This window comes from Aquarana catesbeiana, linkage group LG07 (assembly GCF_042186555.1).
Source record: "Aquarana catesbeiana isolate 2022-GZ linkage group LG07, ASM4218655v1, whole genome shotgun sequence".
Taxonomy (NCBI): domain Eukaryota; kingdom Metazoa; phylum Chordata; class Amphibia; order Anura; family Ranidae; genus Aquarana; species Aquarana catesbeiana.
The window spans coordinates 12,744,423-12,758,588 of record NC_133330.1 but is presented as its reverse complement, the minus strand read 5'-3'; the positions used below and the strand labels follow the sequence as shown (position 1 = coordinate 12,758,588).

Genomic DNA, 14,166 nt, shown 5'->3' with positions numbered 1-14,166 from the left:
TAAAGATGGCCCTGGTTAGCGTAGGTACTGGAGCAGATGGAGTGGTGAAAGGCTGCTCAATTTTTTGATAAGAAGATAATGTATGTTCTGTCTAGGTGATGGTAAAAAAAGTTGGTGCAAACAGCTTGCAGTGGATCTGCACGTTTATCGCGGCACAATTTTATTGGACTTTTTGTATGAAATTTATGTTTTATGCCTATTATTTATTGCACTAGCACTTTAGACTATACATACTGTATGATAATTAATCTCAATATCACATTGCACTTTATTGTGGTACACACTTATATGATGGATGTTTTTTCTTTGTTTATGTTTGCTTATGTAAGATTTTTTGTTGTTGTGATTTTTGCACATTTGAAAGCACTTAGATAGCATTGCTAATTATTTAAAGGGACAGCAAGCCTAATCTTAATATAGCAAAAGATTTTGGTGTTGATGTATTCGGGCACCTTTTTAGTGTGCTGCTTTTCCATAGATGATATTGATTTGTATTTGAACTAGACATGTGCGGTTCGTTTCGTTACAAATAAATAATAAATATTCGGATGGCTTTTTCATTATTTGGAGATTTGGATATATCCAAGTACCCTAATTACAGTACAGTGGAACCTCGGATTACGAGCATAATCCGTTCCAGGAGTATGCACGTAATCCATAGTACTCGCATATCAAAGTGAGTTTTCCCATTGAAGTTAATGGCAACTAAAATAATTTGTTCCGCATTGACTTCAATGGGATGCAATACCGCATGCAGCCAGAGGCGGGGGGGCACCAGAGAGCCTCGGAAACTGCCGAAAGGGCCCGAATACACATCTCGGCTGACCTCGGCAAACCTCGGAAAGACTTCCTACCCGAGATATGCCAAGGTCAGCCGTGCTGTACTCGGGTCTTTCCATGCATTTGCAAACGTGACGTTCGGCTCTGCGCGGTTTCGGCGCCCCCCCCAACTCAGGCCAAAAGCGGTACTGCACACCACTTTGGCCTGAATCGTGCTCGTTTTGCGGAACAACACTCGCAAACCGAGTTAAGATTTTTAAAAATACAGTGCTCGTATTGCAAAACGCTCGTTAACCGCAATACAAGATTCCACTGTATAAACAAAGTTTACTGAATGCTCCAAATTTCCGAAATTCAAATTGAAATTCGATTCAAATTTTACATCGAATTCCAGTCAAATTTGAACTGTAAACATATTGCTGAAATCAAAGACTGTGTGTGTCATTAGTGTACCATTTCGAAATATTGCTGTTTTTACTAAGTCAAAGGTGATTTAAAGAATCCCAATGATTGTAATCATTTGAAGAATATTTTTATTTTTTTGTTCACTTTGCCACATTAACCACTTCAGCCCCGGAAGGATTTACCCCCTTCCTGACCAGAGCACTTTTTACAAATTGGCACTGCGTCGCTTTAACTGCTAATTGCGCGGTCATGCAATGCTGTAACCAAACGAAATTTGCGTCCTTTTCTTCCCACAAATAGAGCTTTCTTTTGATGGTATTTGATCACCTCTGCCGTTTTTATTTTTTGCGCTATACACGGAAAAAGAACGAAAATTTTGAAAAAAAATGATATTTTCTACTTTTTGTTCTAAAAAAAATCCAATAAACTCAATTTTAGTCATACATTTAGGCCAAAATGTATTTGGCCACATGTCTTTGGTAAAAAAAATGTCAATAAGTGTATATTTATTGGTTTGCGCAAAAGTTATAGCGCCTACAATCTAGGGTACATTTTCTGGAATTTACACAGCCTTTAATTTATGACTGCCTATGTCGTTTCTTGAGGTGCTAAAATGGCAGGGCAGTACAAAACCCCCACAAATGACCCCATTTTGGAAAGTAGACACCCCAAGCAAATTGCTGAGAGGCATGTTGAGCCCATTGAATATTCATTTTTTTTGTCCCAAGTGATTGAATAATGACAAAAAAAAAAAAAAAAAAAAAAATTACAAAAAGTTGTCACTAAATGATATATTGCTCACACAGGCCATGGGCATATGTGGAATTGCACCCCAAAATACATTTAGCTGCTTCTCCTGAGTATGGGGATACCACATGTGTGGGACTTTTTGGGAGCCTAGCCGCATACGGGGCCCCGAAAACCAATCACTGCCTTCAGGATTTCTAAGGGCGTACATTTTTGATTTTACTCCTCACTACCTATCACAGTTTTGAAGGCCATAAAATGCCCAGATGGCACAAACCCCCCCCAAATGACCCCATTTTGGAAAGTAGACACCCCAAGCTATTTGCTGAGAGGCATGTTGAGTCCATGGAATATTTTATATTTTGACACAAGTTGCGGGAAAGTGACAATTTATTTATTTATTTATTTTTTTTTGCACAAAGTTGTCACTAAATGATATATTGCTCACACAGGTCATGGGCATATGTGGAATTGCACCCCAAAATACATTCTGTTGCTTCTCCTGAGTATGGGGATACCACATGTGTGGGACTTTTTAGGAGCCTAGCCGCGTACGGGACCCCGAAAACCAATCACCGCCTTCAGGATTTCTAAGGGTGTACATTTTTGATTTCACTCCTCACTACCTATCACAGTTTCGGAGGCCATGGAATGCCCAGGTGGCACAAACCCCCCCCAAATGACCCCATTTTGGAAAGTAGACACCCCAAGCTATTTGCTGAGAGGCATGGTGAGTATTTTGCAGCTCTCATTTGTTTTTGAAAATGAAGAAAGACAAAAAAAAAAATTTTTTTTTTCTTTTTTTAATTTTCAAAACTTTGTGACAAAAAGTGAGGTCTGCAAAATACTCACTATACCGCTCAGCAAATAGCTTTGGGTGTCTACTTTCCAAAATGGGGTCATTTGGGGGGGGTTTGTGCCACCTGGGCATTCCATGGCCTCCGAGACTGTGATAGGCAGTGAAGAGTGAAATCAAAAATTTACGCCCTTAGAAAGCCTGAAGGCGGTGCTTGGATTTTGGGGTCCCATGCGCGGCTAGGCTCCCAAAAAGTCTCACACATGTGGTATCCCCGTACTCAGGAGAAGCAACAGAATGTATTTTGGGGTGTAATTTCACATATTCCCATGGCATGTTTGAGCAATATATAATTTAGTGACAACTTTGTGCAAAAAAAAAAAAAAAAAAAAAAATGTGTCTCTTTCCCGCAACTTGTGTCACAATATAAAATATTCCATGGACTCGACATGCCTCTCAGCAAATAGCTTGGGGTGTCTACTTTCCAAAATGGGGTCATTTGGGGGGGGTTTGAACTGTCCTGGCATTTTATGCACAACATTTAGAAGCTTATGTCACACATCACCCACTCTTCTAACCACTTGAAGACAATGCCCTTTCTGACACTTTTTGATTACATGAAAAAATTATTTTTTTTTGCAAGAAAATTACTTTGAACCCCCACACATTATATATTTTTTTAAAGCAAATGCCCTACAGATTAAAATGGTGGGTGTTTAATTTTTTTTTTTCACACAGTATTTGCGCAGCGATTTTTCAAACGCATTTTTTGGGGAAAAAACACACTTTTTTACATTTTAATGCACTAAAACACACTATATTGCCCAAATGTTTGATGAAATAAAAAAGATGATCTTAGGCCGAGTACATGGATACCAAACATGACATGCTTTACAATTGCGCACAAACGTGCAGTGGCAACAAAATAAATACATTTTTAAAAGCCTTTAAAAGCCTTTACAGGTTACCACTTTAGATTTACAGAGGAGGTCTACTGCTAAAATTACTGCCCTCGATCTGACCGTCGCGGTGATACCTCACATGCATGGTGCAATTGCTGTTTACATTTGACGCCAGACCGACGCTTGCGTTCGCCTTAGCGCGAGAGCAGGGGGGACAGGGGTGCTTTTTTTTTTTTTTTTTTTTTTCTTTATTATTTTTTTGCTTTTTTATCTTATTTTAAAACTGTTCCTTTCATTTTTTTTTTTTTTAATCATTTTTACTGTTATCTCAGGGAATGTAAATATCCCCTATGATAGCAATAGGTAGTGACAGGTACTCTTTTTTGAAAAAATTGGGGTCTATTAGACCCTAGATTTCTCCTCTGCCCTCAAAGCATCTGACCACACCAAGATCGGTGTGATAAAATGCTTCCCCAATTTCCCAATGGCGCTATTTACATCCGGCGAAATCTAAGTCATAAAATGCTCGTAGCTTCCGGTTTCTTAGGCCATAGAGATGTTTGGAGCCACTCTGGTCTCTGATCAGCTCTATGGTCAGCTGGCTGAATCACCGGCTGCATTCTCAGGTTCCCTGTTGAGACAGGAGAGCCAGAGAAAAGCACGGAAGACGATGGGGGGGGGGGGGCATTCTCTCCCACTGCTTGTAAAAGCAGTCTAGAGGCTAATTAGCCGCTAGGATTGCTTTTACATGAAAGCCGACCGCTGGCTGAAAAGAATGATACCAAGATGATACCTAAACCTGCAAGCATCATTTTGGTATAACCACTCAAAGTCGTGAATGCTGTACCTGAAGACAAAAATATGGCTAACAATAAAGCACAGTAAACGGTAAAGTATAAAAAATTGCATACCTGAAAAGCAAACATGATAAAACATAATAACAATAAAACATTGCAGAATAGAATACAGTAAAAAAGAGCAGAACAATAGAGAGAATAGAGAGAGAGAGAATAGAGAGAGAACAATAAAACGACAACTATTATTTTTTATTTTATATTTTTGTTTGTGTTTTTTTTTTTTTTTTTTACACTTTTTTTGTAACTGTAACTTTTATAACTGTAACCGGTTCCAGGTTCGGGTCTCTCAAAATGCGATGGCATCTTGGGAGACCCTGTGAAAGTGTGTCCTAGTCTGTGCAATGCTGTACCCTACGCTAATACTCAGCTAGTGAATGGTAGCGTTCAAAACATTCACCAATGCAAAGACCAGGATTGTCAGGACAGGAGGGACAATAATAGCGGGTGTCACGCCTATATCCGCGCTTGCTGCAGACACGACATCTTTTTTGGGGGAGTTCGTTGGGTAGGGGTACTAGGGGGAGGACATAAAGAAAATGCCTCTCATGCAGCCGACTGCATTTGGTTGGGGATGTGAATGGGGGAAGTACGGGCGCTGCAGAAGCGGTGTGTTCCCAATTAGGATTGGCGAATGCAGCAGGAAGGGCATTATGGGCACGACGGGCCTGTGTTTGTCTTCTTTGTGGCAGCGGGACACTACTTGTGCTTGCCACCTCACCAGCTTGAACTGCACTTATGGGACTCGCCACGTCACCAAGTGTTACTGCAGTGCTGGTTTGACTACGACCTGGGTGTACTAGGCCGCTGGCGCTTGCCAGTTCACCAAAACGCTACCAAAAAAACTGTTAACGATCGCAGGGATCAGGCCTGACTCTGCGAACGCTGCAGTTATGCGTTTAGTGTTTTGTAAGTGACAGTGATCGATCGATACTGCACTTGGGTGGGTTGGGCTGGGCCGGGCGGAGGGGCAAAACGCAGGTGCTAGCAGGTATCTGGGCTGATCCCGCTAACACTGCGTTTTTGGGAACTCTAAACTGCTGGGGACGCTAGTATAGATCTGATCGGATCAGATATTGATGCGTTCAGATACTATACCACTAAGGGAGGTGTACGGTGCGTGGGTGTTAGCGCTACTGGCACTAACCTGACGCTGCCTGGGGCTGGTGCTTGCCATTTCACCAAAACGCTACCAAAAAAACTGTTAGCGATCGCAGGGATCAGGCCTGACTCTGCGAACGCTGCAGTTATGCGTTTAGTGTTTTGTAAGTGACCGTGATCGATCGATACTGCACTTGGGTGGGCTGGGCCGAGCCGGGCGGAGGGGCAAAACGCAGGTGCTAGCAGGTATCTGGGTTGATCCCGCTAACACTGTGTTTTTGGGAACCCTAAACTGCTGGGGACGCTAGTATAGATCTGATCGGATCAGATATTGATCTGTACAGATACTATACCACTAAGGGAGGCGTATGCTGCGTGCGTGGGTGTTAGCAGTACTGGCGCTAATCTGACGCTGCCTGGGGCGACGCATATCACCGCCGGGCGATCAGGGGGCTAAATCTTTATTCGGCGGGTGCCCTGACACTATAAAAAATAAACAAACTAACCAGCGTCACCTGTAACGGTTATACAGTGATCAGTGGTGAAAGGGTTAACTAGGGGGCAATCAAGGGGTTAAAACATTTATTAGGTAGTATATGGGGGTCCCTGACGCTATAAAACGCTGACGGCGAACCTAAATATTTACCTCACTAACTAGCGTCACCAGCGACACTAATACAGCGATCAGAAAAATGATCGCTTAGCGACACTGGTGACAGGGGGTGATCAAGGGGTTAAAACTTTATTAGGGGGGGTTAGGGGGGTATCCTAGACCTACAGGGGGGTAATACTAACTGTCCTAACACTGTAACTGTCACAAACTGACACAATACAGTAATCAGAAAAAAAAAAAAAAAAAAAAAAAAAAACCTGCTGGTGTCAGTTTGTGACAGGGGGGGGGGGGTGATTGGGGGGGGATCGGGGGGCGATCGGGGGGGGGATCGGGGTGTAATGTGTGCCTGGCATGTTCTACTGTGTGTGTGTGTGTTGGTGCACTTACATTGCAGTCTTCTCTCCTCGGCCCGGAACGGAAAATACCGAGCCGAGGAGAGATGACATCATTTCCTCTGCCTCTGTGTACAATACAGAGGCAGGGAAATGATCCCATTGGCTGGGAGCGATCGCGAGGGGGGGGCCACGAATGGATGGCCTCCCCCTCACCTCCGATCGCCGGGGGACATTTGCCGACCGCCGCTGGCACCGGGGGGGGGTCCGATCGGACCCCCCACCCGCGGGCAGGCAAGGACGTACATGTAAGTCCTTTTGCCTGCCCGTGCCATTCTGCCGACGTATATAGTCGTGCGGCGGTCGGCAAGTGGTTAAAAAAAAAAATCTAAAATTTTCGATTCGGCCGATTCAAAATTTATCGATTCGATAATTTAAAATCGAAAAAAAAAATTGTTAAATTCAAAGAAAATAAAAAAAAGACATAAAATGAATTCCGAATACGAATTCCGAATTGAACTTATCTGAATACGAGTTGAACTAATCAACCGTATTTCAATAAACGAAATAACTAGATTAACGAATTAAAACAAAACACATTTTTTCATCATGCACATGTCTAATTTGCACTGATATTTATACATTTCATCTGTTGTTTTCACATGCATTAAGAGCACAGATTTAAAAAACAGAAGACATGGTGGGAAGTGGACAGACCAAGAGAGATGGGAATAGAGCAGGGGACAGTTGAGCTTGGTCTAACTCTGGCAGTGGGGTGGGTACGGAAGGGTCTGTGTGGCATCAGTGTGCTTGGTACTTGTTATTTGTAATTTGAAGAAAACGGGAGGGAAGGGGAAAAAGGAGCAACAGCCTACCAGAGCCAGCCTACAGTGCCCTACAGCCCATCCACAGTGACCTAAACCCTGCCCACAATGCCCTACTGCCTACATGCATGGAATGGACAATGATGTAAAAGGAAAGTGCAACTGGGAACCAGTGGCTGCTGGTGGTTTCTTTTTTTGGGGAGGGCAAACCACCACCCTCCCTGCTGTCAGTCAGTCGGGTCATCCACACTACCTATGTGAAGGAATGTGAGGTAAATAACAATAATAATAATCTGAAAATGTCTATTTTCTTATGTGCATACATTTTTTTCTCCTTACTCATTATATAAGTATTACAGATTTGCTCTGTTTCTTTATTTTCTCAAAATGGCGGATACAACCTACATCCCACGTATCTGAAGAATGCGGAACTGAAGATAAAACCAGGGACAGCCAAACCTCGACATGAAGATTCTCCATTTTCTTTTCTATCTTAACCAATGAGATGTACCTATTAGACTAACATAGCAATGACGTATTTTAGTGTATAAAACATTAGCACCGCCTTAAATCAATTAGAAGTGTAAGAAGTAACGGTGCTGAGGGTGTCTCAGAGTGTTTACTTTTATATGCATGCATAGCCACACTTTCCAATTAGAGACAGCAGCAGATAACCTTGAGCTCGATTGAAGCTCTTAACCTTAACAGCTGGTGCCGAAACCTGGGAGCTGCAGGCTACAGTCGAAGCGAGACCGCGATAACAATTCGAGTGGCTAAACTGATAGATAAGATATGGGGTTTGCGCAGCCCTAACAGTACGGTAAGTATTTTATATTCTTACCACTGTACGACTTTCTTGTCTCTTGGTTGACCGCTGGATTCTGTCGGCTCTGAGACTGTTTTAGAGGCAGGTATTTCCTCGCCTGAGGCTGTTTTAACTAACCTGCCAAAGGGTTTCTGCTGACTGTATTTTTTTTGTTCACTGTCTGCCGTTCTTTGAGCTACAACTCAGCAGACTAAAAGTGCTGCAGATGTGTGTGTGTTCTCATCCCCAGATGAGCTGTCGGCCTCTGGAGTGAGATGTTTTTCCTGCAGCATTCGGTTATAGGTGGCTTACTCAAGGTTTGTAGGACCTCTGAGGGTTATCTCAGCTGCTGGAGCTTCACAGTCTGAAAGTGTTACAGATGTCTCACCCCCAGACGAGCTGTCAGCCCCTGGGGGGGAGGTGTAATAAACGTCTATAAACGGGTTTTTCAGGGGAGTTGGCTGCCCCTGTGGGTTATCTTAACCTGCTGAAACTTTGCGGTTCAAAGAGTGGCAGGTGTAATGTCCTGACCTGAGTGTATTTGTGGTTTACTTTTTGCTATACACGAGAGGGGTTGGGGACTGGTGAAAGTGAGAGAAGGAGGCTACCCGAAGAATCTGTTGGGTCACAAGCCGTTGCTCCCTACTACCCCTGATGTGTTTGTTCTGAGATTAACGGTACATTACAGGGTTATAGCAGACAGTAACAGTCTGGAACAGCTTATGTGCCCCCACCCAAGGAATTTGTTGATATGGAGCAGTGAGGAACCAATATTAACCCATTAGTTGGTATTCTCCTCTCAAGCAGTTAGCCAAGAAACAGAATAGAGAGAAAGGAATGTTAAAATGTGATATTGTGAAGAATGTGATATTGTGAAGAGGAGAGAAGATGTTAAAATAGTTAACAAAGTTGAACAAAGTGGCAAAAGTTATGTTGCTAAAGAAACAGGGAGAAAAATCCTGTGTGATAAAGAAAATTGGATAAAGGAAGTTAAGAAAGATGGCGATTGTACTATATTATGTATCACAAAGTTGATGATATGTGAACCACCGCGCTATGTTGGAACTTGAAACAAAAGGAGGGGAGGGACAGCACTGCCCTCCGTTTAACAACCACTCCCTTCTCACCACCCCAGCCCAAGCACAACCCACTGTGACAACTCCGCCCGGCGGCCATCTTATTGCACCCATGCCTTCACTTTCTACCCAGCCCAGTGCACTTCCTGCTGGCGGCCATCTTGGTACACCCAGTAGGCTCAAACACAGCCTATACCCAGTCCTTCCTGTTTTAAACCAGGATGGTTCATACCACACACCTGTCTTCCCCAATACGGAAGCATCACATTCACAGGCCGGGTATGTTAATGATGAAGAAGCGTCTGAGTGGGAAGAACAACAGGCAGCAAGGCCACCCGCTGATTTAACCCCCAATCCGGCTCACAGTTCCCAGAGGATCTCAAACACATGCTGGCAACCGTAAGGAACAGTGCCCCTTCCCAGCCCCCGCCCCAACAACAGTCTCGGTTACCAGAAGGGGCACCAGTGATGTATGTAGCTTTTACCCCATCACTAGCAGCGACCTTAGTGACAAGTCTGCCTGACCCAGAGAAGCAGCCAATGCCCTTCTACCGCAAGATAGTGCAGATACAGGAAGCTTACTCAGCTGCCTGGAGAGACTTGATCAGCCTATGCCAAATCAAAGCAGGACATGTCTTTTGGCCGGTCATGCAGACAGCCTTCAATGATGCCTGCCTGACAAGTGCCACTTCCTACACCTCAGGCGTGGAGTTCTGTGCACAACTCCACGACTGGGCAAAGGAGAAATTCACGAATCAGACCACCACAATCCAAGATATTACCCAAGATAACGGGGAGTCTGAAGAAGTATCATGCTAGACTCGTACAGGCCTTTGATGATCTGAGTTTCTCCCACTATGAAAAGACACACACACGTTTCCTGCCTGGGAATGGATGGGGTGCCCCGCTCCAGTCCACTTACTGAGCCACTCCAAGTGGGGACATTTCCTGATTTGCTTGCCAGATTTGTGGTGTCCTCTACATGTCCCTTGAATCTACTAGGAGCTGATATGTTGTCCAGACTACAGGCCTCAACCATGTACACGCCTGAAGGGGGAATGAAGTTACATACTCCCCTATCCTTAGAAGACTCATCTGCTTTGTGTTCTCTGCCTCTCCTGATGACCCTTAATGAAGCAATAACTTCAAGTTTAATACCGCAGGAAGTACTTGACAGAATCCCTGCGTGCCTATGGTCCACAGGACCAGAAGACAACGGTCACTTAAAGGTGCCACCAGTTTCAGTCAAGCTAAAAGAGGGCGCATCATTGCCCCCGAAACCACAATACCTCCTAAAGTTAGCCAAATCTGCAGCTATTTCGAAGCATGTCAAGGCTCTTGTGTCAAATGGAGCCCTGATAGCCTGTACATCTCCATGCAATACACCGCTGTTCTCTAGGAAGACGAGAACCCCTAAAAGAGAACCAGGTACCTGCGGTGGATGCCTTTGACAGCAAAGTACCTCACAGTGGTGGGCCTTACAAAAGTTCTCTTCAGTGTCCACCCTCACCCCTCCTGCTGGCACCTTTTTGCATTCATTCACGGAAAGAAACGGCAACATACCTAAACAGTTGTGCCACAAGGGGCACAGAACTTTCCAAGCCAGTTTGCAAAAGCTATGGCTATCATCCTTGCCACATGACAAGAGGAACACCCGGAAGTGATTCTCTTCCAATATGTTGATGACCTTCTCCTTTGTGCAGCTAACTTACCCCCTGTTGAAGTCACCTCAGAAAGCCTGTTGTGTTATCTTGCCAACCAGGGATGCAGAGCCTCAAAGCCCAAATTGCAGTGCTGCTCAACATCTGTCATTTTCCTTGGACACTGTTTGTCCCATGGGACAAGACACCTCACTGAAGACAGGGTGAAAGTAATCTCTGACATCCCACTGCCACAAGGCCAGAAATCCCTTCATGCCTTCCTTGGACTAATTTCCTAGTGCAGAGCATGGATTCTAGAAGCCTTCCTACTGATGCTCTGCAATCAGACCCCTTCCAGATGTCTCCCAAAGAAATATCTAACTTTGAGTCCCTCAAGTGCACCATCCCCGGCGCTAGGGCTCCCAGACTACGACAAAACGCTCCAGCTTTTTGTATCCGAACATCTGGGACATGCTGCAGGTGTACTCACCCAATCACACGGCATCAGCCTACGCCCCATAGGATATTATTCCTGTCGGCTGGATGCGGTAGAAAGCGGAGGCCTATTGTGTCTGCGAGCTGGCTTTGCTGCACAAGCCTTGCTTGACAAAACTTTGAACTTGGTCCTCGGACACTGCCTCGTTCTGCTTGCTCCCCATGACGTTGTTGCCATATTCAACCAAAATCCAGCCGAAACACTTGTCCACTACCAGACACTTGAGACTCCTGTGTTCCCTCCTACTGGACAACATTACTCTATTAAGTTGTCAAACACTGAACCCTACAACCCTTCTTCCACTTCTCGAGGGGGGAAAGGAGGAGTAATAGAGTCTTGACTTGTCACCCCATGACTGCATCGAACGAATGTGGCTGAAACCCACACATCTCCCCCTGTGAGTGAAATACCCCTGCAGAATTCAGACCTAACAATTTTTGTTTGCTGATGAACGAGGCAAATACTACACAGGACACGCGGTCACCACTGAAAACACAGTTCTACAAGCTGAAGCCTTACCACCGGTGATGTCTGCACAGGAGGTAGAGCTGCAAGCACTTACTACAGCATGTAAATGGGCAGAGGGAAAAAGAGCCAACATTCATATGGACTCAAGATATGCTTTCAGCATTGCCCATGATTATGGTGTTATCTGGAAGGACAGAGGATTCCCGATGGCTGCAGGAACACCTGTGAAAACTTGATGGATGCCTTGCTTCTCCCAACCCAAGTGACTATTCTGAGTAAAAGAACACGACAAACTGAACTCAAAGGAAGCTTGAGGCAATCATCTAGCCACTTCAGCTGCCAAACAAAAAGATAGTGGTCCACGGGAAGTGGATAGCAGGGTGGTAGAAGAAGACCACCCCGTGCTTACCTTACAGACTCTCCCAGTGGACAGAGTTTATCTAAAAGAATTACAGGAAACAGCAAGTCCGGATGAGAAGGAAAGCTGGAAACGGAGAGGAGAAACTCTCAGAGATGGACTATTCGAGTGCAACAAGAAGCCTTGTCTACCCAGGAGTATGTACCCAGCTGCGGTGCAATGGGCACATGGAGCTGCCCACTTGACAAAGACTTTTATGAACTCTTCTATCAACAAGTGTTGCACCAAGAGTTACTCCACTGACTGACAACTTCCGCAGATCATGCATTATCTGCACCAAATGTAACTCAGGACGCACAGAAAAGGCACAGAAGAAGCACCTGGCAAAAGCCCTATACCCCATTCCAGAGGATGCAAATTGATCATTCTCAAGTGCCAAGAAGTGGCAGATTCCAATACACCCTAGTGGAAGTGGTCATGACTGCCAGGACCACAGCTAAGAAACTATTGTGAGATAGTATGTAGATTTAGAGTCCCAGAGGTGATATTGAGAGATTAGGGCCCAGCCTTAACAGCAACCCTTACAAAAGAGATTTGGGGAGCACTGGGGGTTCAGTTGGCACTACACACCCCATACCACCCTCAAAGTAGAGGGAAGGTAGAAAGGATGAATGGGACACTAAAAAACAGGATGTTAAAGATGGTCCAAGAGACTAACATGAGTTGGCCAGACAGTTAGCCCATTGCCCTGTTCAGTGTCAGACACACCCCCCGGGGGAAACATGCCCTATCCCCTTATGAAATTTTGTTTAGTTCAGCTCCCAGACTTGGTTGTTACTTTCCACAACAGTTTCAGTTGAAATCTGATGTAACCACATTATCACGAGAATTAACCTGAATGCATGTTGTCACGGAACGCCCCACACTCCGCTTGAGTGCTTCCGCCATATACCGCTTCCTAAGTTCTGGAACACGAGTCCAATGGATCTGGCTATAGGAACCCCAAGAACTAGACAACACCAGTCTTGGAGTACATCAGAACTAACTTTATTTTGAGATCTCACAGACCTTTATACAGCAGGGATGACTCAAAGCTAACCTAATTAACATGAGCTAATTTACTACAAAATGTACCCATACCAGATGACAGTCTTGTGGGCACCGAGCTTCACACATTAATACAATTAACAATACAAACAACAATCTCCCCTCTCCTCAGCCTAGACCATTCGTCTATTAGCCAGTGCTGGTGGCTAATGTGATCACCTCTCTCAATTAACATAAACACATGTTGATAACACCAGCATCTCCTCACAGGATGTGTCCCAGCAGAATGAATCAGTCTTATCAGCAGGGGGCTGCTGGAGGAATCCCCCCTCCCTCTTCAGGGACACAAATATACAGTAAGGAGTCCCCATACCATATATACATGACTGAGTCCAATTAATACAGTTCAGACTGGATTTCTCATTCACCTCAAATGCTAGGGCCCATAATCGGTGGGCAACAGGCTTGCATACAGTCCTCTCCAACAGCCTCTGCTCCGGCCAGGGCCGTGACATTTCTCCCCTTTTGGCAGGAGACTAACACAGGAGGAGACCCCAGACGGGTTGACTCCGAAGTTAGTCCATAGTTCCAGTCCTCTACTGCCTGTAGCCACACAGTACCCCAAACAAATTATTCCAAACAGTGTATCACTCACCCAGCCATCCTCTGCCTCTCTCAGAGAACATATCTGCCGCTGGGGAGAGGCCCGGACTGGCCCTACTCCCTGGAATCCTTTCTGCCGCTGGAGAGAAGACAGGGGGACTGGGCTCACTCCATCCTGCTGTTGGGGATCTGGGCCGACTGCCCAGCATCCCTGGGGTATACAGGTGGGGACTGAAGCCCCATCAACCGACACCAGATCAAGCTGCAGTTGTGAGGTGATGACTGCATTCTCTCCTTGGATCCTGATCTGCAGCTCGCG

At 45.0% G+C, this 14,166-nt stretch overlaps 1 protein-coding gene across 2 annotated transcripts in view; it reads right to left on the bottom strand.

Annotated features, from left to right (window-relative positions):
* Window positions 1-14,166, bottom strand: part of LOC141102377 (galectin-1-like) — an 88,817-nt gene that overhangs the window by 10,690 nt on the left and 63,961 nt on the right. The window lies entirely within an intron of this gene.